Source organism: Suncus etruscus, chromosome 5 (assembly GCF_024139225.1).
Source record: "Suncus etruscus isolate mSunEtr1 chromosome 5, mSunEtr1.pri.cur, whole genome shotgun sequence".
NCBI lineage: Eukaryota > Metazoa > Chordata > Mammalia > Eulipotyphla > Soricidae > Suncus > Suncus etruscus.
In genome coordinates, this window is record NC_064852.1 from 105,534,876 (window position 1) to 105,557,342 (window position 22,467).

Consider the following 22,467-nt stretch of genomic DNA (forward strand, 5'->3'; position numbering starts at 1 on the left):
GCTGTGGCCAATAAAGAGGCATGTTCATTTTCCTCCCTGCGCGCACACGCACACACAGTTTTATTTTGTTTTTAGAGAAAGAAACCCAAAGCATTTTATGTTACAAATGCAACAGCCCTGAGCAAGGATTTCTACCAGCTTTACAACTCCAAAAGTTTACAATGTAGTCATTCAGGAAAGCCAAGCACAGAATTTCTTTCTTTTATTTCTTTCTTTTATTTTATTTGTTTATTTGTTTGTTTGTTTGGTTGGTTGGTTGGTTGGGATGGGTTGGGTTGGTTAGGAGGGACTCATGCTTTTATAGACTTAATCACTTTTCCTGTCTTTCTCATCTTTATTTTCCTGGTGATTGGAACAAAACTTATCCCTGTTGTCACATTCTCAGCTACTCCTGACTCCTCAAATATTTCTCAAGATGAAATTGCCCCAGATTGTAAGAAACACAAGAGACAGCATTATTTTCGCCTGCTGGTGCTGTTAAGAGTTTAGAGAAGTAACTTGTATCAAAACCCTGGGAATGCCAGCTAAGCAGAAGGGCCAGAGGGTTCCTGCTCCCTGTGAGCAGCAGGATAAAATAGCTTCAGTTTCTGTCTCTTCTTCCCATAAAATTGTCTGTCCCGCGGGGTGTGGGGCTTTACCTAAGGGTGGAAAGGTGGAAGTAAGAATAGAAAACTGGAGATAGCTGAATTTAGGAAGGAAGTTTCTATTGACAGCTAGAACATAAAACAAAATAAGTCTTTGCCTCGTTGTTTCTCACCTAAATTTTCATTTGGCCACCAAGCAGAGTGAGGCTATTGTGAATGTTAATGTTTCTTTTTCACTAAGCTATTTAGCAACCAGGTCCCTTCCCAAAGCAGAAATCAAGTCTTCTCAATCTGAATGATATTTAAATATTCTACCTGATTAGGATTCAAATGAGCGAAAGGGCTAGTCTTTGTTGTTGTTTTTTCTCTCCCTGAACCCATAGCCAAAAGTTTTGCAAAACACATGTGCCTCTACACAAATACAGAATTAACCACACAATAGATTACTAATGGGGTGATAGGTCTGTTCCAATAAACCATGATATCACAAATGCAAGAACTGATTTCTAGATAATTCCACCAAAGACCTGGGTTTTCTAGAATTTAGCAACAGTTACTTGAGAACAAAATGCAAGGCCAAGCTTTAAATTCCCTTTCTAGGGGCCGGAGAGATAGCACAGCAGCGTTTGCCTTGCAAGCAGCCGATCCAGGACCTAAGGTGGTTGGTTCGAATCCCGGTGTCCCATATGGTCCCCTGTGCCTGCCACGGGCTATTTCTGAACTGATAGCCAAGAGTAACCTCTGAGCACCGCCGGGTGTGGCCAAAAAAACAAAAACAAAAAAAAAAAAACAAAAAAAAATTCCCTTTCTAAAGAAAGTTCTTTCTGCAGAGATAAAGTTATATGCATGATACCCCTTCAATAACAATATTGCTGCAAACTATAGTGTCTGAAAGAGAGAGAGAGAGAGAGAGAGAGAGAGAGAGAGAGAGAGAGAGAGAGAGAGAGAGAGAGAGAGAGAGAGAGAGAGAGAGAGAGAGAGAGAGAGAGAGAGAGAATCTGCCAGAAGCAGGCTGGGGGCCAGGCTGGGGAGAAAGGAAAATTGGGGACATTGGTGGTGAGAAATGTGAATTGATAAAGGGTGTTAAATGTCAATGTCGTGATTCAATTCATGGTAATTCAATTAAATAATTTATTTTAAAAAATAAAACAAAAATCTTTCTGTGTTTTATCATCTTGACAAGAAGGCAACTTTATGATTTTTTTTCTTTGTCTGTCTCTTGCTTCAGTCAGTGTGCCATACCGGAATGATTTGGACTTGAGCCTTTAGCAAAGCTTCTGAAAGATGCAAATCCCATGAAAGATTTCTCTATTGCTTACATTAACTTTCAAGATAGAGGCTTGATTTTCAGAAAGATTAACTGTAACCCAAAAAAGGTAACTTTCCTATATGCAACAAATTCCAAATGTGTGTTCTAACACACACACACACACACACACACACACACACACACACACACACACACACACACACACACACAGTCTTTCCAGTCTCCCTGGCCTGGTCAAAATCCAGCAATTTAGATTCTGCCTGGCATTTTGATTGAAGAAACCCTGCTAAAAAACAATGGAAAATGAATAAATAAAAGTCAGAAGTGAACATCAATCCTCTCCCTTTTTTGACATGAAAGTGGCTATGCAGGAGGGAAAAATCTAAGTGTAATAATCAAATGGAACTGTAATTGGCTTTGATACAGCATTTGTGCCAATTACCTAAGAAGACTGAGCTCAGACACTATTTCTGTGAACCGTCCTGCCAAAGAACTCTAGCATCTGCTATATGACGATGCATATGGAACTCATTAATACACACAAGTGCACATATGCACAGGCAGACATGCCCTCCATCCAACCATAGTTACACTAAATTTTGCTGCAAAACTTCATTATAAATGAACTGTAGGAGGGAAACTATAGCCTACCTCAGCATAAAATCAACTTCTAAGTGCAATCACTTCTCATTATCTGAAACTGAGAAACAAGAAGTCCGTCTAAAATTGTAGTTCTAGTTCTGGAAACACAACTGAAATGACTTTAATGCAGCCTAAAATCTTCTACAAGAAGAAATTAAGAAAGTTCCCCTGCTATGGACTTTAAAATTAGGGAATATAAGGTCAGAATTGGCAGGGGCACGTCTTAAAAAAAAAAAAAGTATAGAAGAAAGGCTGAGATGAACTTGCAGCAGGGTTTATGAATGCAACCATATTTCAGAGAACACTGCCCCCTGGCAGAAGAAAACTCAGAACTGTAAACAAATCTCTGCACTGGTGAAGGAGGGGTGTTATTTTTTTATAACTAAAACCCATCTACAAACATGTTCGTAATCATGGTGCTTAAAAAAAAGATCACTTAAAAAAATAAAATAAGAGTGCCGAGAGATAGCACAGGGGTAGGGTGTTTGCCTAGCGTGGACGGTGGTTCGAATCCCGCCATTCCACAAGGTCCCCTGTGCCAGCCAGAAGCGATTTCTGAGCACAGAGCCAGGAGTAACCCCTGAGCACCGCCAGCTGTGACCTCCCCCCCAAATAAATTAATTAATTTAATTAAATTAAACTTTGTTTAGATAAATTGATAAATAAATAAATAAATTGATAAATAAAGGTTTTTTGGGGGGACACAGTAAGGATTGCTCTGAATTTGTTTAAAATGTTGATACTCATCAACTACTCCTGAAGATTCTTATTCATTAGTGCCTGGGGACCAGGGAGAAGCTTTTGGAGTTAGTACAATGGGCTATTCTAATGCAATACTATTCTCATGCGAGTACTATAAAGATCCCATTTAGAAAAAACGGCATTAGAATATATTATGCTGCATTCTCTGTATCAGACCTTCATGTAAAATTGTTTGATCTAACTCACAGTGCGATTTTTATAGATGGTGAACTGTATTCACTATTAATTAAGCATTAAATTTAAATCCCTTACTGATGAGCCATCTCTGCTCCTCCATAAGACCATCTCCAAACTGTAAGCTTCAGAACCCTTAGTGACTTTGCTGGTGGTACAAAGCAGCAGTGTGTGTTGCTAATTGCCATACAGTAGTTGCATTTATACAGATGCACAGTCTATCTTTTCATGAAATGATTCTGTGAATCCTTGTTCCCAAATCCTGATTAAGGTAAGAGAGCTTGAGGTTAACGAGGAGATTTGAAAGATTTATAATTAAGGGTTGTCACTCTTGCCTCCTGCAGTAATTGTGAAATTTTCATGAACTTATTCAAACTTTAGCTAGTTTCTCCTCAGGTAAAATGGCCTGCATAATTGTGTCTTGTCTTGAATTTATAAGACCCAGAATAGTTTTAAGACTGTGACAGTTGACCACCTGATTTTACTAGTATATTTGAACAATAGCTACAGAGCACACAGTAGGAAAGTAAGAAAACAGTACTTTTCTTATTTAATATATTTTTCCTATTTTATATATATACATATATATGTATTTATTTGATTTTGGGGCTACACCCAGAGGTGTTCAGGGGTTACTCCTGGCTCTGTGCTCAGAAATCTCTCCTGGCAGACTTGGGGGATCATATGGAATGCCAAGGATCAACTCAGGTCTGTGCTGGGTTAGCCGCAGGCAAGGAAAACGCCCTACTACTGTGCTATCACTCTGGTGCTTCCTATTCTATTTTAAACTCTTTGAACTAAATCTGCCTTTGAAAATCTGAAGCAACTGAGGGCTAATAGAATGCTCAGAATGAAACCTGAACAGTGTTCACCAAAAGAATGTACGTTAGCCAAAATATTATGATGGCTAACAGTGGAACTAGCTATTTCAGTTGCTCCCAAAGATGTGTAGAAAATGGACCCCACTTAAGATTCTATTTAGAATCACAGAAGCAAAATTTCTGGGAAATTTATGGTCCCAAGGGTTTCATCTGTGGAGAAAAAGCATATGCTTATTCATGTGCAAACAGGGTTTGCGCTCATAGTCATTACACAATAGAAATCCAAAATCAACAGTTACTTCTTGCAATGACTTCAATTTATGTTCTAATTTGGATGTGTTACTTGTATTTTCAGTAGAGTATGAACATGGCCCCCTTTGCAGTGGAACAATCTCCTTTCTCTGTGAAGAATCTTTTCATTTCAGTGGGGCCTCTGGTGTGAAAAGCACTATTTCATGCACTTGTACTATATGAGTCAAATTAAGCACTTCCTGCCCTCCAGAGGAATCAATAGGCACAGAATAAACGGGAGGTGGGGAGGAATGCAACTATGAGAAGTATGGAGGTGTCAAGGTTACTGGTGCTATAAAAACACATAGTTAAGGTTTGACCTAACCAAGAGTCAAGAAAGATGTATAGTGTCAATGAAGCTGTTTGAGGGAGTAAATAGGTGGGAGTAAATAAATAAATGATTCTAGACAGAGGGAACGGAATATGCAAAGATTGGGTATAGAGCAGAGACAGAGTAACCTATGAGAAAAGGCAGGTGATTTGACTAATGTAGAAAGAACCAGAGCAAGGATGGAGTGAAATGAGACTGGAGAGGTCACCAGGCCAGTTCCTGAGAGAACTCATCAGTCATGGGATATGGCATTGTCTTAATTCTAACAGCAATGGAAAAATAGAACAGGGCTAAAGTGGGTAAGAGTTTAATCAGATTTTGAAGCATAATCTCTGCTCTGCACATGTACTGGACGGAATTAGGTAGAAATAAAAAAATTGCTTTGAAAATGATGGCTGTCATCCAGATTAAAGATCAGGAAACCTTGGCAATGAGTGAAGAGGAAGAAAACTGGGGAGTGAAAAGGCTAAAGAGCAGAAAGGTGTTCAGTATTATTCCAGCATTAATGACTAGAGACTAAGCCTATACTCAGTAAAGCCAACTTCTTAAATGTTAGTTTGGAAGGAAGACATAGAGATAAATTTTCATCAACTTAAAGTAAGGGTTATTGCTAGTAGCTTTTAAAACACTTTAAAACAACTTGTAAGTTGTTTTGAAATCATTTGAGACAAAAAGACTATCAAATTGGACATTAAAAAACACTGATAAGAAAAGATACTTGGTGGCCGGAGAAATAGCATGGAGGTAGGGTGTTTGCCTTGCATGCAGAAGGACTGTGGTTCGAATCCTGGCATCCCATATGGTCCCCCCAGCCTACCAGGAGTAATACCTGCTGGATTGACAGAAAAGGAAGGAAGGGAAGAGGAAGGAAGGAAGGAAGGAAGGAAGGAAGGAAGGAAGGAAGGAAGGAAGGAAGGAAGGAAGGAAGGAAGGAAGGAAGGAAGGAAGGAAGGAAGGAAGGGGGAGGGAGGGGGGAGGGAGGAAGAGAGAGAGAAAGAAAGAGAGAAGAAAGAAAGAAAGAAAGAAAGAAAGAAAGAAAGAAAGAAAGAAAGAAAGAAAGAAAGAAAGAAAGAAGAAAGAAAGAAAGAAAGAAAGAAAGAAAGAAAGAAAGAAAGAAAGAAAGAAAGAAAGAAAGAAAGAAAGAAGAAAGAAAGAAAGAAAGAAAGAAAAAAGAAAGAAAGAAAGAAAGAAAAAAAGAAGGGAGGGAGGGAGGGAGGGAGGGGGAGGGGGAGGGGGAGGGAGGGAGGGGGGGGGAGGGAGGGAGGGAGGGCGGAAGATACTTGGGGGACCAAAAGATTACAGTGGGTAGGTCACTTGTCTTGCATGGAGTTGACCCAGGGTTGCATCCCCTGTATCCAAACCCCGCCTGAGTATTGCTGAATGTGGCCTAAAAGCCAAAAAAAAAAAAAAAAAAATCCAAAATTAACAAACCAAAAGCAAACACTATATTTGCTCTTACTCGAAAAGTCAAGAAGTAAACTAAATTATCAGAAAAAAATAATGTAACATTGTATTTATATGTGAAAATATGAAGAAAATGAATGAAAAAAGGGATTTTAAAAATTAAAAATACATGTATTCTTAGTCAAAGATAAGTTTTCTTATTGTTATAGGGACAACTTCTGCAGTACTCAGCCCTGGGGTTCTCAGAGGTCACCAGGGCCACTCTACCAAAGCACAGCTGTGGTAGTTGTGAACCATGTCAGGAATTAAATCCAGGGATTTGCACATACACAACATACTCTCTGCTTTCAGAATTATTTCTCCAGCCCCCAAAAATGAATGTATTAAAACTTCACCACAAGTTGAATAACCCTATTAGCAGACTGAGAAATCACTGTTGAACCCACCTGCAGATGAAGAAATGGAAGTTCAAAGAATTGGGAAAATGATTAATTCAAGGACTAAAACCAGCTTTTTTCCAGCCAACTCTGATAATCTTCCACTATAGTATGAAATCATAATCCTCCATTCAACTCCACATGTAGTTCACAGAGTTGACTCACAAAACCCCAAAGCCTTTGGTGGTATAATGGAATACAATATAATCTTTCCATTTCTCCATATTTTTGTTTGTGTGTTTGGTTTTGTTTTTGAGCCATCTCTGGTGGCGCTCAGGGATTACTCCTGGCTCAACACTCAGAAATCGCTCCTGGCATGCTGGGGGACCATATGGAATGCCGGAAATAGAACCAGAGTCTATCCAGGGTTGGCTGCTTGCAAGCAAAGACCCTACCACTGTGCTATCTCTCAGGCCCCCCATTTCTCACTTTTTTTTTTTTTTGGTTTTTGGGCCACACCCGGCGGTGCTCAGGGGTTACTCCTGGCTGTCTGCTCAGAAATGGCTCCTGGCAGGCACGGGGGACCATATAGGACACCGGGATTCGAACCAACCACCTTAGGTCCTGGATTGGCTGCTTGCAAGGCAAACACCGCTGTGCTATCTCTCCAGGCCCCATTTCTCACTTCTGATCACACTCCCTGTTTACAAATACTAGTTCTAAATACAACCTTCCCCATCACTTATCAGAACTGGGCGAGTGCTATAAATATGCAAATTGTCTTCCTTAGCATTACTTTTAGATTCATCCCTTCATCTTCATCCTCTGAACATGCAGTTCATCTCTTAACTCTTCTCCCTGAACTCTTCTCCCTGTTTACCTTCTCTATCTCCTTCAAACACCATTTTATTGAGTCCTTGCTTACCTTACCTAAACATCATCACCCAGAAACTTCTGCATAAATTGTAAATCTGTTTCTTTTCCTTTCAAATTTAAAATCTTCTCTAGAGGCTCCCTACCCATGAAATTCTCAGAGAGCAGAGACTAGCAGGACTAGAATTATGTCCAAAGTCTCTTGTTAAAATGAGAGAATTGCATATCCTTGGGTTCTACCTGCAACCTACAAAATAAAAAATTAGAGCAAAGGAGAAGACTCCAGATTCTGATTTAATAAGCCCACCAAGTGATTCTGAACATGTTTGAGAATTACTCACCGAGAGGATAAAACCCAAATTGCTTAATGAGACAGTAACTCTAAATCCAAATTTAAGCTCCCTGGATTTGGAGCCTACCTAAACCATGATTTAACTACAAAACCTTACCTGACCCCTAGGTGAATGCCCTCCTCATCCCACGACTCGTTTTTCCCATCTGCATCCAGGTCATGGGATTTATAAGAGTATTATATAAAATAATCCAAATAAATTGCCTAGCACGATCCTGGCACAGAATGCATCTTCATAAGTGGTAAATTTTCTTAATTAGAGAAATATTTGCTATTCCTTGATTAAGTTGTATTCTCTCATAACAACATTTCTTAATAAATGTTTATATTTTGTTTTGCCTAGTTTATCTACAAAACCCTCTTTCATCTAATCTCTCTGGAAAACTCCAAATATTTATGAAGATTTGGATCATGCCAAATCAATTTGGATCATCCCAATGAGTTACTACCCTGACTCCAGCTTTCGCACTACCAAGCAAAGCAATTGACTATCACTTCTATTTCAGTATTTTCCCCCCTCTCTCTCTTTTCTCTCTCATATATATATGTATATATGTAATTTGTTTATTTAAGTATTGTGGTTGCATAATTGCTTTTTTTACATTAATTGTTTTTCTGTTTTTGTTTTCAAGTCACACCCGACAGTGCTCAGGGGTTATTCCTGGCTCTGTGCTCAGGGGTCATTCATGGCAGTACTTGGGGGACCTTATTAAATGCCAGGGATCAAACTCAAGTCAACCATATACAAGGCAAACACCTTACCTGCTGTGCTATCACTATGGCCCCTAGAATTATTGATAGTTGTGTTTCGGTCATAGAATGGATACCCTTCACCTGTGCACCTTTCCTGCCACCAATGCTCCTCATTTCCCTCCCACCTCCCCACCCCTTCCTGTCTCTAGGGCAGCCATTTTGCTTCTCTCTTTTCTCTCTATCTCTCTCACTTTTTATCTCCCTTTTCTTTTTGAAATTATGGTTTTGCTGTTGCTAATGAAGGGGGGTGCCATTTCACTTTATCCCCTGTTACCACCCAATTCTTGTCCAGAGTGATCAATTTCAACTATCATTGTCATAGTAGACCCTTCTCTAATCTAACTGCACTCTTCCACTCTTTGTTGTAAGCTTTCTATCTATTGTTTCTAGGTATTATTGCCATATTGTCTTCTATTTTTCTTATATCCCATAGATAAATGAGACTATTCTGTGTCTATCTCTCTCCCTCTGACTCATTTCACTCAGCATAATAATCTCCATATCCACCCATGTATAGCAAACTTTATGACTTTATGACTTCAGCTTTCCTAATGGCTGCATAGTATTCCATTGTGTAGATATATCAGTGTTGTCAGGCATCAGGGTTGTTTCCAGATTCTGACTATTGAAAAATAATAAACAAAGTAGTGCAGAGGCATTTTTGTATTGTGTTTTGTGCTGCTCTCTCTCTTTTTAGGTTTCTATACCCTTTGAGATCTCATCAAATGAAGGAATCAGTTATCTTTGCATTCCACAGAGCTTTTTGTCTTGCCTGAAATGTAATAGGCAGACAATAAAGCAATAAATTTTTGTTGAAGAAAGTACTTGGTATCATGAAACTTAAATTGTAACTTAAATTGAATTTAAATTTTTATTCTCTTACTAACCAGCTATTACTTTAATTCTAAATTTTATTTTTTAATATTTGATCTTTGGGCCACACCCAGTAGTGTTCAGGGGTTTTTTCTAGCTCTGTGCTCAGGGATTACCACTTGTGGGCTTGGGAGGGAGGGAACATATAGGATGCCACAGATTGGACCTAGGTCAACTGCATGCAAGGCAAGTACCCTACCTGCTATACTATCACTCTGGCAGCAATTCTAAATTTTTTAATCTGTAAATTCTGGTTGTTGAAATAAGTGGACAATTCATAACTCATGTCCATAAGCAACAAAAAGCTTATTTTCAAATAAAATCTCAAAATAAATACTCAAACCTACATTTGAATTTATCCTACATAAAGTAGGAGCAGGGAACCCAAAACTCATTGAACCAGTTACATCTCTTCTCCCTATGGTCTTTCTCAGAAATAACAAAAGCCAAAAAAAAAAAAAAAAAAAAGCAACTGTTAGAAATAAACAAAGCAGGGGCTGGAGAGATAGCATGGAGGTAAGGCGTTTGCCTTTCATGCAGGAGGTCATCGGTTCAAATCCCAGCGTCCCATATGGTCCCCGTGCCAGCCAGGAGCAATTTCTGAGCGTGGAGCCAGGAATAACCCCTGAGCACTGGCGGGTGTGACCCAAAAACCACAAAAAAAATAAAAAAAAATAAACAAAGCAATAACTAAGCAAATGCCATAATTTATATACTTTACTAAATCCAATCCTTGGTCTAGCATCCAGATTCCCAGCCACATGAAAATCTCACTCAAATGGCTCCCAGGTCAGAACTTACACTGGTAACTGAGACTTGTCACTCCTGTCACACTCATCCCTCTACACCCCTGCAACTTGTTCAAACCCCAGTTCTGCATTCATGTTTTTCATACTGTTATTTAGCCCTGAAGTTTTTTTCCTTTCTTTGTGCTCCATCAAATCTTAGTCTGTCTATAACCTTCCCCAAGGCCCACCATCTTTGAAAAGAGTCCCCCTCCAAGTGGCCCCCTTATGCAAAGGGGCCAGCACAATAATACAGAGATAAAAACACTTGTCTTGACTACAGCCAATTCTGGTTTGATCTTTGGCAACATGTAGAGTCTCTTGAGCACTACTGGGCATCAGTCCAGAATACAAAGACAAAAATAGCCTCTGAGCAACAGCTGGATGTGACCCTCAGATCCCAAAATTTAGAAAACAGCCACACTACACCTTTATTCAAGAACCTAAAGATTCTACGCAGGACATTTGACATTTAGCTCTGCATTTGGCTATTTAAGTATTCAAATAGCTTAGCAATAAGAACAATCTCCAGAGAACAAATTAAAGACAATATGGTTCTGAGTCCATATGATTGGATTCTCCACAATTAACCTGAATTTTCCACTTTCAATCATAAGATTTGTTCACTTTCCTAAAACCCGGTTTCTTTTAACAAATATCAGTATTTTTTAAACACAAAGTTAATAAAAGACCAAGTGATATAATGCATATTAAGCAAATAGCTCAGCGCATCAATCATAGAACACACATACACACATATAATCATTACAGTCATAGTAATTAGTCATTAATTGACAGAAGGATACAAATTTTATCACTGCCTATCATTCAACAAAATCCTTGGCAAATAATGGATTCTACTAGTGATGTGGGTTATATATAGGAAAATTACCTTTACTTTTTGTTTTGTTTTGCAGTGTTCAGGACTTACTCCTGGCTCTATACTCAGGGATTACTCTTGGCAGTGTTTCTAGTGGGCAAAGGGACCATATGTGGTGCTGGGGATTGGACACAGGTCACCCCAAGCAGGGCGAATGTCCTGTCCACTATATTATCACTCCGGCCTAATTCCCTTTACATATAGAGGTGAAAGCTGGATTTGTCCAGCCAAAAAGATAGTCCAGGAAATAAGGTCCTTGCCTTGAATGCAGCCCATCTCATTCCATTCATTCCCTGCTCCACAAATCGTATCCTGAACATACCCTGTACGAGTCACTCCTGAATATGGAGCCAGGAATAGCCCCTGAACACAAGATGTGTCCTGAGTCACCACCACTAAGCACTGCCTTAGGTCCCTACACCAAAACACAGGTTAGACATATTACAATTTCACCATAGGAGAAACAAACAACACTTCCAAAGCAATAAGTGACTTATTAACCTTTGAGATGACTTGAGACAGCTTTGGCAACACAAGGTTTAATTACAGTAACAAAGAGCAGCTATTTACTTTGGAAAGTCCTCAAAATGTAAGCATCAACTCAACAAATCTAATTTAAATTTGAACTTAAATCTATAAGGAACTTGTTATTTGTTGCTGGAATGTCATCATCACATGATTAGCAGCACACTGCTCCTGTCTGAGGAAGGAAGTAGAATTGCCTTTTCTATTATTTTCACTTGCAAGAGGAGCTCAACAAACCAGGACAATAGATGAACCTTTTGTGCCTGGAAAAAAGACTTCTAGGAAAAAGTCACAGCTAATATCACATATCATGGTGAATACTTCCCTTAAAGGATCAGAAAGAGACAAGATAGAGATGCAATGCTGAACTTTTAGTCAGGATGATTCTTAGGCAAGAAAAGCATCCAAATTAGGATGGAACAAATAAAAACCTACCCACAGATGGTATCATTTGATATATAAAAAATCATAACAATTAAAAAGGATATTTCATGATATAACATAAATATTTTTAAAAAATCAGTTAATTTTCTGTATACCAGCAATGGACAATCTAAAATGAAACTAATAAAACTAATGAACTGGAGACATATTAAAAGTATACTTTTGGGGCCAGAGCAATGGCACAGAGGTAGGGCATTTGACTTGCACAAGCTAACCTAGGACAAACCATGGTTCAATCCCCCAGCATCCCATATGGTTCCCCAAGCCAGGGACGATTTCTGAAAGTATAGCCAGGAGTAACCCCTGAGCATCACCGGTGTGCCCCCCCCCAAAAAAAAACTGCACTTGCCTAGCATGTGGCTATAGTTACAAGAAGAGTTTGAATCCCAGCACCAAACAGTTCCCTGAGCATTTAGCTAGGTGTAGTCCCTGAGCACAACTACATGTGATCCTCCCAAATAAAAACCAAATAAATTATTTAGTCAATTTAATAAAAGAAGTGTCAGATCTAGATATTGAAACATAGAAAGCATCATTGAAATATAGAAGACCTAACCAAAAGAGAAGACAGTTATATTTGTACAAGGGTTAAATGACATTTTTAAAATAGCAAGAAAATATTTTGAAGATATAACTAGTGGAATGGTAAACATTTTTGCATATCATATGCCAGATAAGTATCCAGTTTCTACAGTATTTAATATACTTTTTGTTTTGTTTGTTTTTGTTTTGGGGCCACACCTGGTGGCCCTCAGGGGTTACTCCTGGCTCTGTGCTCAGAAATCACTCCTGGCAGGCTCCAGGGACCATATGAAATACCGGCAACCGAACCCAAATCCATGCCGTGTCAGCCACATGCAAGGCAAATGCCCTAACTCTGTACTGTCGCTCCGGCCCCCAGTATATAATAAACTTTTAAAATTCAGAAATAAAAAGACAATCCATTTTTGAATGATCAAGAGATTGGAATGGAATTTTTGAAGGATATTATAAAAATAAGTATATACAGCCATGTTTAATATCCTTATTCATTAAGGAAAATGAAATCATATTGCTAATGAGTTACTGTTTTATACCTACTAATATGGTTAAAATTGAAAAAACAGATGCTAGCAAGTACTGAAAAAGATGTAGAAACTGGATGACCCCCCCCAATACATCTGTGGTTGGTTTTCTTCCTTCCTTCCTTCCTTCCTTCCTTCCTTCCTTCCTTTTGCTTTTGGGGCCACACATGGAGGTACTCAGAGGTTATTCCAGTTCTGTGCTCAGGAATTATTCTGGGCAGTGTTTGAGATACCATATAAGTGATCAAGAATGCAAGGCAAACTCCCTACCCTCTGTACTATTGTCCCAACCTTTCGGTAGCCTTAAAAATGATACAATCAATTTTGAACTTAAAACCATATGCATAGCTTTTTTAAGTTAAGTAATTAATTAATTGGTTTTGGGGTCACACCCAGTGGCACTCGAGCTTTACTCCTGGCTCTATGCTCAGAAATTGCTCCTGGCAGGCTTGGGGTACCATATGGGATGCCGGATATCGAACCCAGTTCCTCCCGGGTTGGCTGCATGCAAGGCATCATTGTGCTATTTTCCAACCCCATGCATAGCTTTTTCTTTGGGGCGGGCCACACCCGTTTGACGTTCAGGGGTTACTCCTGGCTATGCATTCAGAAATTGCTCTTAGCAAGGTTCCTAGCAGGTTTGGGGGGCCATAAGAGATGTGCAAGATAAAACCAAGGTCAGCCAAACACCAGGCAAGTACTCTACCTACTTTACTATGGCTCTGACCCCATCTCAGTTACTCTCTGACTCTGACGATTCACAGTGGATATGAAGGAACAAGTTCAAATAGTCCATGTGTGATTCTACATGTCTCAAAACAGAAGAATATCCTGAAACTGGGAGATTACAGCAGGCCCACTGCCATCCCACATTCATTAGGCTTTCCTGTTTTCATTTACTTTCTCTCCCTGACCTTCTTTCCCATATCAAATGCCCTAAGAAGAAAGCCCAATTCTTACCTCAGACCTCAAAAGATGTGACTCTTTTTTTAATAATATCTTTATTTAAGCACCATGATTACAAACATGTTTGTAGTTGGGTTTCAGTTATAAAAAAGAACAACTCCCTTCACAAGTGCAACCTTTCCACCACCAAATCCCCTCATCCCCTGCCTTTCTTCAAGACAGGCATTCTATTTCTCTCACTCACTACCATTGCAATGATAGTTGTTAATGTAGTTATTTCTCTAACTGCACTCACCACTCTTTATGGTAAGCTTCATATTATGGGCTGGTACTTCCAGCCTTCATCTCTATTGTTTCTATGTATTATTACAATGTTTTTTGTTCAATAATGTTTTTTGTTTTACTTTTCTTTTTTTTTGGGGGGGGGGGGTCACACCTGGCAGTGTTCAGGGGTTATTCCTGGCTCTGCACTCAGAAATAGCTACTGGTAGCTAGGGGACCGTATGGGATGCCAGGAATCAAACCAGGGTCTGACCTGGGTTGGCCACGTACAAGGCTCTACTGCTATGCTGTCACTCCAGCCCTCATCTTTTTTTTTTTTCTTAAATCCCATAGATAAGTGAGGCTATTCTGTGTGTCTCTCTCTCCCTCTGACATTTCACTTAGCATAATAGTTTCCATGGGAAACTTTCTGAGAAGAAATTTTGTGAGACATTTATAGGAAATTAAAACAGAAGCTTGCACTTGAAGACTATATATTTGGGGGCATGTACATGGTGGGGTGGATAAGCTATACCCAGTAGTACGGAGAGATCACTACTGGGAGTGCTCAAGTAACATATGTTCCGCATGATCAAACCCAGATCAAAGTCTCTGTACTTTCTGTCCCTGAAGAACATCTTTAAAAACAAAAAGCCAGGGACCGGAGAGATAGCACAGCTGTAAGGTATTTGCCTTGTATGCAGAAGGACAGTGGTTCGAATCCCGGCATCCCATTTGGTCCCCCGAGCCTGTCAGGGACCATTTCTGAGTGTAAAGCCAGGAGTAGCCCCTGAGTACTGCAAAAACCAACCCCCCCCAAAAAAAATCCAGTTATAAACAAAAGAACTATATATGAGTTAGAAGGATCAAGGTTCACTTAGTCTCCCCACTTTGCAATCAATAAAAGACTCAAATCAATGAAATCAAATCAAATCAATGAAAGACTCAAAACTAAAGGAACTCTAATTGGGAGAACAGGACAGCTCACTTGACACACACACTTGATACCACTTTTGAAGTAGAAATGGAAAAGTGTTTTTCTTGTTTTGTTTTGTTTTGTTTTGTTTTTGTTTTGGGGGCCACACCCAGTGGCCCTCAGGGGTTACTCCTGGCTCTACGCTCAGAAATCGATCCTGGCAGACTCGGGAGATCATATGGGTGCAAAGAATTGAACTACCATCAATCCTGAATTGGCTGCATGCAAGGCAAATATCCTACCACTGTGCTATCTCTCCAGCCCCTGGAAAAGTGTTTTTTTAATATAATATCTTTATTTAAACGTCTTGATTACAAATATGATTGTGATTAGGTTTCAGTCATGTAAAGAACAGCCCTCTTCACCAGTGCAACATTTCCACCACCAATGGCCCAAATCTCCCTCCATCCCACCCCACCCCCACCTGTACTCTAGACAGGCTTTCCAGTTCCCTCATTCATTCACATGGTTATGGTAGTTCTCATTGTAGTTATTTCTATAACTGCACTCACCACTCTTTGTGGTGAGCTTCATGAAGTGAGCTGGAAGTTCCAGCCCTCCTCTCTTTGTCTCTGAGGATTGTAGTAAAAATGTCTTTTATTTTTCTTAAAACCCATAGATGAGTGAGACTATTCTGCGTCTATCTCTCTCCCTCTGACTTATTTCACTCAGCATGATAGATTCCATGTACATCCATATATAGGAAAATTTTATGACTTCATCTCTCCGGACGGCTGCATACTATTCCATTGTGTATACGTACCACAGTTTCTTCAGCCATTCATCTGTTGAAGGACATCTTGGTTGTTTCCAGAGCCTGGCTATTGTGAATAGTGCTGCAATAAATATAGGTGTGAGGAAGGGAGTTTTGTATTGTATTCTTGTGTTCCTAGGGTATATCCAAAGGAGTGGTATAGCTGGATCAAATGGGAGCTCAATTTCCAGTTTTTGGAGGAATCTTCATATCGCTTTCCATAAAGGTTGGACTAGACTGCATTCCCACCAAGCAGTGGATAACAGTTCCTTTCTCTCCACATCCCTGCCAGCACTGATTGTTCTCATTCTTTGTGATGTGTGCCAATCTCTGGTGTGAGATGGTATCTCATCATTGTTTTGATTTGCATCTCACTGATGATTAGTGATGAGGAGCATTTTTTCATGTGCCTTTTGGCCATTTATATTTCTTTTTTATCAAAGTGTCTGTCCATTTCTTCTCCCCATTTTTTTTTATGGGATTAGATGTTTTTTTCTTGTAAAGTTCTGTCAGTGCTCTGTATATTTTGGATATTAGCCCCTTATCTGATGGGCATTGGGTGAATAGTTTCTCCCACACAGTGAGTGGCTCTTGTATCCTGGGCACTATTTCTTTTGAGGTGCAGAAGCTGCTCAGCTTAATGTATTCCCATCTGTTTATCTCTGCTTCCACTTGTTTGGAAAATGCAGTTTCCTCCTTGAAGATGCCTTTAGTCTCAATGTCATGGAGTGTTTTACCTACATGTTGTTCTATATACCTTATGGAATCAGGTCTGATATTGAGGCCTTTAATCCATTTGGATTTTGCCTTTGTACATGATGTTAACTGGGGGTCTATGTTCACTTTTTTGCAAGTGGCTAACCAGTTCTGCCAACACCACTTGTTGAAGAAGTTTTCCCTGCTCCACTTAGGATTTCTTGCTCCTCTGTCAAAAATTAGGTGATTGTATGTCTGGGGAACATTCTCTGAGTATTCAAGCCTATTCCACTGATCTGAGGGTCTATCTTTATTCCAATACCATGCTGTTTTCATAACTATTGCTTTGTAGTGCAGTTTAAAGTTGGGGAAAGTAATGCCTCCCATATTCCTTTTCCCTAGGAGTGCTTTAGCTATTCGAGGGTGTTTATTGTTCCAAATGAACTTCATAAGTGTTTGATCCACTTCTTTGAAGAATGTCATCGGTGTCTTTAGAGGGATCGCATTAAATCTATATAATGCTTTGGGGAGTATTGCCATTTTAATGATGTTAATCCTGCCAATCCATCTGCCAATCCATGAGCAAGGTATGTGTTTCCATTTCCATGTGTCCTCTCTTATTTCTTGAAGCAGGGTGGAAAAGTGTTTTTAAGTAAACAAAGGGAAAGGCTTTCTAGGCAGAAAAAAAGGCTCAGGATTTGACTATATTTCAGAAAGGATGAAGAGAAAAGGGAGACCAAGTATGGATGAGTGGTTTTATACCTGGAATTAAACAAATACTCTATAAGTATTAGCTAGTATTAAGTATTAGATTCAAGCTGTTGGATAGGTAATTGTATGCAAAATATATACATATATACAATTGTGCAAATGTACATATATGCAGCCCAATTAATCATTATAAATCAATCCATTTACAGTATTTTAAAATCAATATATGCAAAAATGAGTTCAAATATACCAAACAACTTAACTAAGTTCAAATTTCTATTCAGTGAGGAAGTTCTTTTTTTCATGATTTCCCAATGAGAATTTCAAGACAGAGAGAGAGACAGAGAGAGAGACAGAGAGAGAGAGACAGAGAGAGAGAGAGAGAGAGAGAGAGAATTTTGCCTTTTTGGAAAAAATGTGAGTCTATTAAAAGTAAAAAAAAATTGATCAATATTTAAGTTTTACTAATTGACAATGATTTCTAGTCCAGAGGATAACAGAAATCACAATCTAATTTCTGTTTTAGGCTGGCCTTGTCCTGACCCACAAAATGAAGAATTAATTGGTTGGGGACTGGAGAGATAGGAAAGGGATTAAAAGCGTTTTCTTTTTTGTTTGTTTGTTTTTTGTTTTTGGGCCACACCCGACGGCGCTCAGGGGTTACTCTGACTCTGCGTTCAGAAATCACTCCTGACAGGCACGGGGGACTATATGGGATGCCAGGGAATCTAACCAGAGCTTGTCCTGTTTAGTCCTCGTGCAAGGCAAATGCCCTACCACTGTGCTATCTCTTCTTCCCTAAAAGAATTTTATTTTCTTATTTATTTATTTATTTATTTATTTTGGTTTTGGGGCCACACCCGGTGACGCACATGGGTTACTCCTGGCTATGCGCCCAGAAGTCGCTCCTGGCTGGGGGACCATATGGGATGCCGGGAAATCGAACCACGGTCTGTCCTAGGCTAGCGCTGGCAAGGCAAACACCTTACCTCTATAACCACTGCGCCAGCCCCTTTATTTATTTTTTTTTTCCTTTTTTTTTGATTTTTGGGTCACACCCGGCAGCGCTCAGGGGTCACTCCTGGCTCCACGCTCAGAAATCGCTCCTGGCAGGTTCGGGGGACCATATGAGATGCCAGGATTCGAACCACCGACCTTCTGCACACAAGGCAAATCCTTTCCTCCATGCGATCTCTCCGGCCCCTAAAAGCATTTTCTTTACATGTTTCTGTTTCTGGTTTAATCTCGGCATCGAAGGAACCGGAGCGCCGCTGGGTGTGCCCCCAAAACTAAACAAAATCTCGGCTTCGCAAAGGGTCCCTTGATCATCAACAAATGATCCCTAAGCACAGAATCAGGAGTAGCCCCTGAGCACCACCAGGTGTGGCCCCAACTAAAATAAGCCAACGACAACAACAATAATAATAAGCCAAACAGATAGTGGAAGAACATGCAGTAGACAGGTTTCATCCTGAGCACTACAGATAGTACTGAGAACTGAAGGAGTGATCACTACAGAGCCAGGAGTAAGCCTTGAACAAATGTATTCCCAAAGAACAAAAATTAAACAGTGATGATGGTGATGACGATATGTTGTTTCAATAGCAATAATCGCGCCTCGAATAAACGATACTGCCACTGCGCAAAGCTAACGACCAAAATCTTGGGCATCATAACAATGTCATTTAAAAATTCCCCAAAGAGGGCCGGGAGAGAGCACAGCCGTAGGGCATCTGCCTTGCATGCAGCCAATTCAGGATGGACGGTGGTTCGAATCCCGGCATCCCATATGGTCCTCTGAGCCTGCCAGGGAAGATTTCTGAGCCCAGAGCCAGGAGTGACCCTTGAGCGCTGCTGGATGTGACCCAAAAACAAACAAACAAAAAATTCCCCAAAGATCAGAGAGAATGCTAGTCTTTGAAAGCCAATTGCTTGGACTTTTAGTAAGACAGGGATACTTTTGTGTATATATTAGTTCACTAAAGATTTCGGAACTGCTCTCTATAATTACTAACTGAAGCTTACTGAAAGCTAATTTTTGCCAAGTACAACTACTTTGATGTGGAAGATACTAAAATCAAAGCATGTACTAATTAGCAAAAGTAGAGATCAACTATTTGTTAACACCATGGTAAATTCCATCACAAAGGTATGCAAAGGAATTGCAAAATTTATGCAGAAAGAATTGGGGAGACAATTGGAGACTTCAACTTAATCTAGCTTCTAGCCCCTTCCAAGTTTCTAGTCTTTTTGTTCTGTTTTCTTTTCTTTTCTTTTATGGGGGAAGATGGTCACACTCAACTGGGCTCAGGGCTTACCTCTGGTTCTGCACTTTGGGATCACTCCTGGCAAGGTGTGGGGACAGCTGTATTCTCTCTCTCTCTCTCTCTCTCTCTCTCTCTCTCTCTCTCTCTCTCTCTCTCTCTCTCTCTCTCTCTCTCTCTCTCTCTCTCTCTCATGCTCTCTCTCTCTCTCATGCTCTCTCTCTCGCTCTCTGACCCCAGCCCTCCAACTTTGATAATGCTTTTGGTTTCTTTTCAGACCACACCCAACTATTCTCAGGGGGTGCTCCTAATACATTGCTCAAAAGTCACTTTTGGAAGTGCTCAGGAGACCATAGAATAATAGGGATCAAACCACAAACTGAGTCCTCCTCACTCACGCAAAGCATGCATGCTAGTCATTTGCACTATCTCCCTAGCCCCTTATAGTTTTGTACTCTTATAATTATTATAATTAATTCTGATATTTGAACAGCAGAATCAAGACCCGAGCTGACCCTTTTCATTGTCACCCCTGTACTAACAAGACTGGGGAAACAGGAAGTTTTCTTCAATACTCATTTTCATTCTCCAATTTCCTAATCATCAAGAGACATCTCTGGGGGCCCGCGTGGTGGCGCTAGAGGTAAGGTGTCTGCCTAGGTAAGTGCTAGCCTAGGACGGACCACGGTTCGATCCCCCAGCATCCCATATGGTCCCCCAAGCCAGGAGCAACTTCTGGGCACATAGCCAAGAGTAACCCCTGAGCATCACCGGGTATGGCCAAGAGAGAGAGAGAGAGAGAGAGAGAGAGAGAGATCTCGGGGGGGGGGGGGGCGCAACAGGGAACTTTCCTGATTCCTCCTGACCCTCCTGATATGGGGCATATTCTTGAACTCAATATTCTATCTATAGCTGTCTCCAATAAAAGCTCGAAGCAACAGCCAACTGCCTGGCTGACCAGATGCTTCTGGTTCAAGCAAGATTTCACATGTCCTAGCAGAGCCTTTGTTTTGTATTTAATAGGAATGACTGATGAGAAACTGCTGGAGGAATTTGAGTCAGGCAGTGACATGACCTGATTTATGTCACCAAAGGCACAGTGAATTGTGTTTAGAGAGTGGACATTAAAAGAGCAATCCTTTAGTCAATGGCTTAGAAACCTACATCTGGGTGTCTGTAGGCTTTACATGGGTGATGAAAGAATGTGAATGTGCTATATCCTTCTTAAATATTTGCAAAGCAACTATAGTTTTATTCAGTGTACTACCTCTAGCAAAACTGGAAGTTACAGAAAAGCATATTTATATTATATTCCTCATATAAAAAGAAGTTTCTGTCAATTAGTGTTAACAGAATTCTCATTAAAAATAAAAATAAAGTACAGTCATTATTTAAAAAAAAAGGCTGGACCATTTTCAACAAAGCTTCTTTCTAATTTTCTAAATGCAGAGGAAGATTGATTATATGATATCTAATATCCCTTCTATGCTCATCTATTGTTTTCTTCTCTTAAAACTCAAAGGAAATATATTCTCTTTCGGCCTTAACCAGCAAGGATGAGGTCAAATTAAGGTTGGAGCCATAGTACAGTGGATAGGGTGTTTACCTTCCACATGCCTGATCTGAGATCAGGTTCAATCCCCCTGAGTACTGCCAGGAGTAATTCCTGAGTGCAAAATTAGAAATAAAACCTTGGGGGCCCGGAGAGATAGCACAGCTGCGTTTGCCTTGCAAGCAGCCGATCCAGGACCAAAGGTGGTTGGTTCAAATCCCGGTGTCCCATATGGTCCCCCGTGCCTGCCAGGAGCTATTTCTGAGCAGATAGCCAGGAGTCACCCTGAGCACCATGGGTGTGGCCCAAAAACCAAAAATAAAATAAAATAAAATAAAACCTTGGGACTAGAGTGATAGCACAGCAGTAGGGCATTTGCCTTGTATTAGGCTGACCCAGGATGAACTCGGGTTGAATCCCTGGTATTCCATATGGTCCCCCGAGCCTGCCAGGAACGACTTCTAAGCACAGAGCCAGAAGAAACTCCTGAGCGCCGCTGGATGTGGCCCCCTCCCCCCAAAAGTAAAGAAATAAAACCTTGAGCATTGCCAGATATGACCCCCACAAAAAATGATGAAGTCAAATTGAATTATCAAAATTTTGTTTTACTTTCTACTTTGTTGGGGGGTTATTAAAAGAAATGGTAAAGAGATTTATACAAACTTTATTCCTGTTATTTCATCCCCTGAATGAGAGATGCATACATTATACATACATACATACATACATACATATATTATACACACAGACATGGAGTATTTAATTGTCACATGCTATTTAATGCACATCAATTAAAGGGAACATACATTAGGGATAACCTAAGAAATGAAAAAATATACAAAAGTTTATTTGATGAAGGGTAAGGGAGATGGCTTGCAAGACTGAAGTGTATGATTTGTATGAAAGAGCCCCCAAATTCATCCTCTGTTGTTTTAAATTAATATGTAAAGTCTAATGTCCTATTGTTGGGGTGAGGCCTTTCTCGGCACAGTGCCTTTACCCCTTTGACTGGCGGATCTGGAGAAGAGTAGTAGCGGTGAAATAATTCCACAGGCAGTCAGAGTTTTTTTGGAGTCAGTTTGCTTTACTCCAAGGCCCTAACCACTATGTGCTTTTCCTCACGTGGCTTCTATGCTAAACCT

The 22,467-nt window shown here is 40.1% G+C and overlaps 1 protein-coding gene across 1 annotated transcript in view; it reads right to left on the bottom strand.

Annotated features, from left to right (window-relative positions):
• Positions 1–22,467, bottom strand: part of ENPP2 (ectonucleotide pyrophosphatase/phosphodiesterase 2) — a 157,127-nt gene that overhangs the window by 110,151 nt on the left and 24,509 nt on the right. The gene's annotated exons all lie outside the window — the stretch shown is intronic.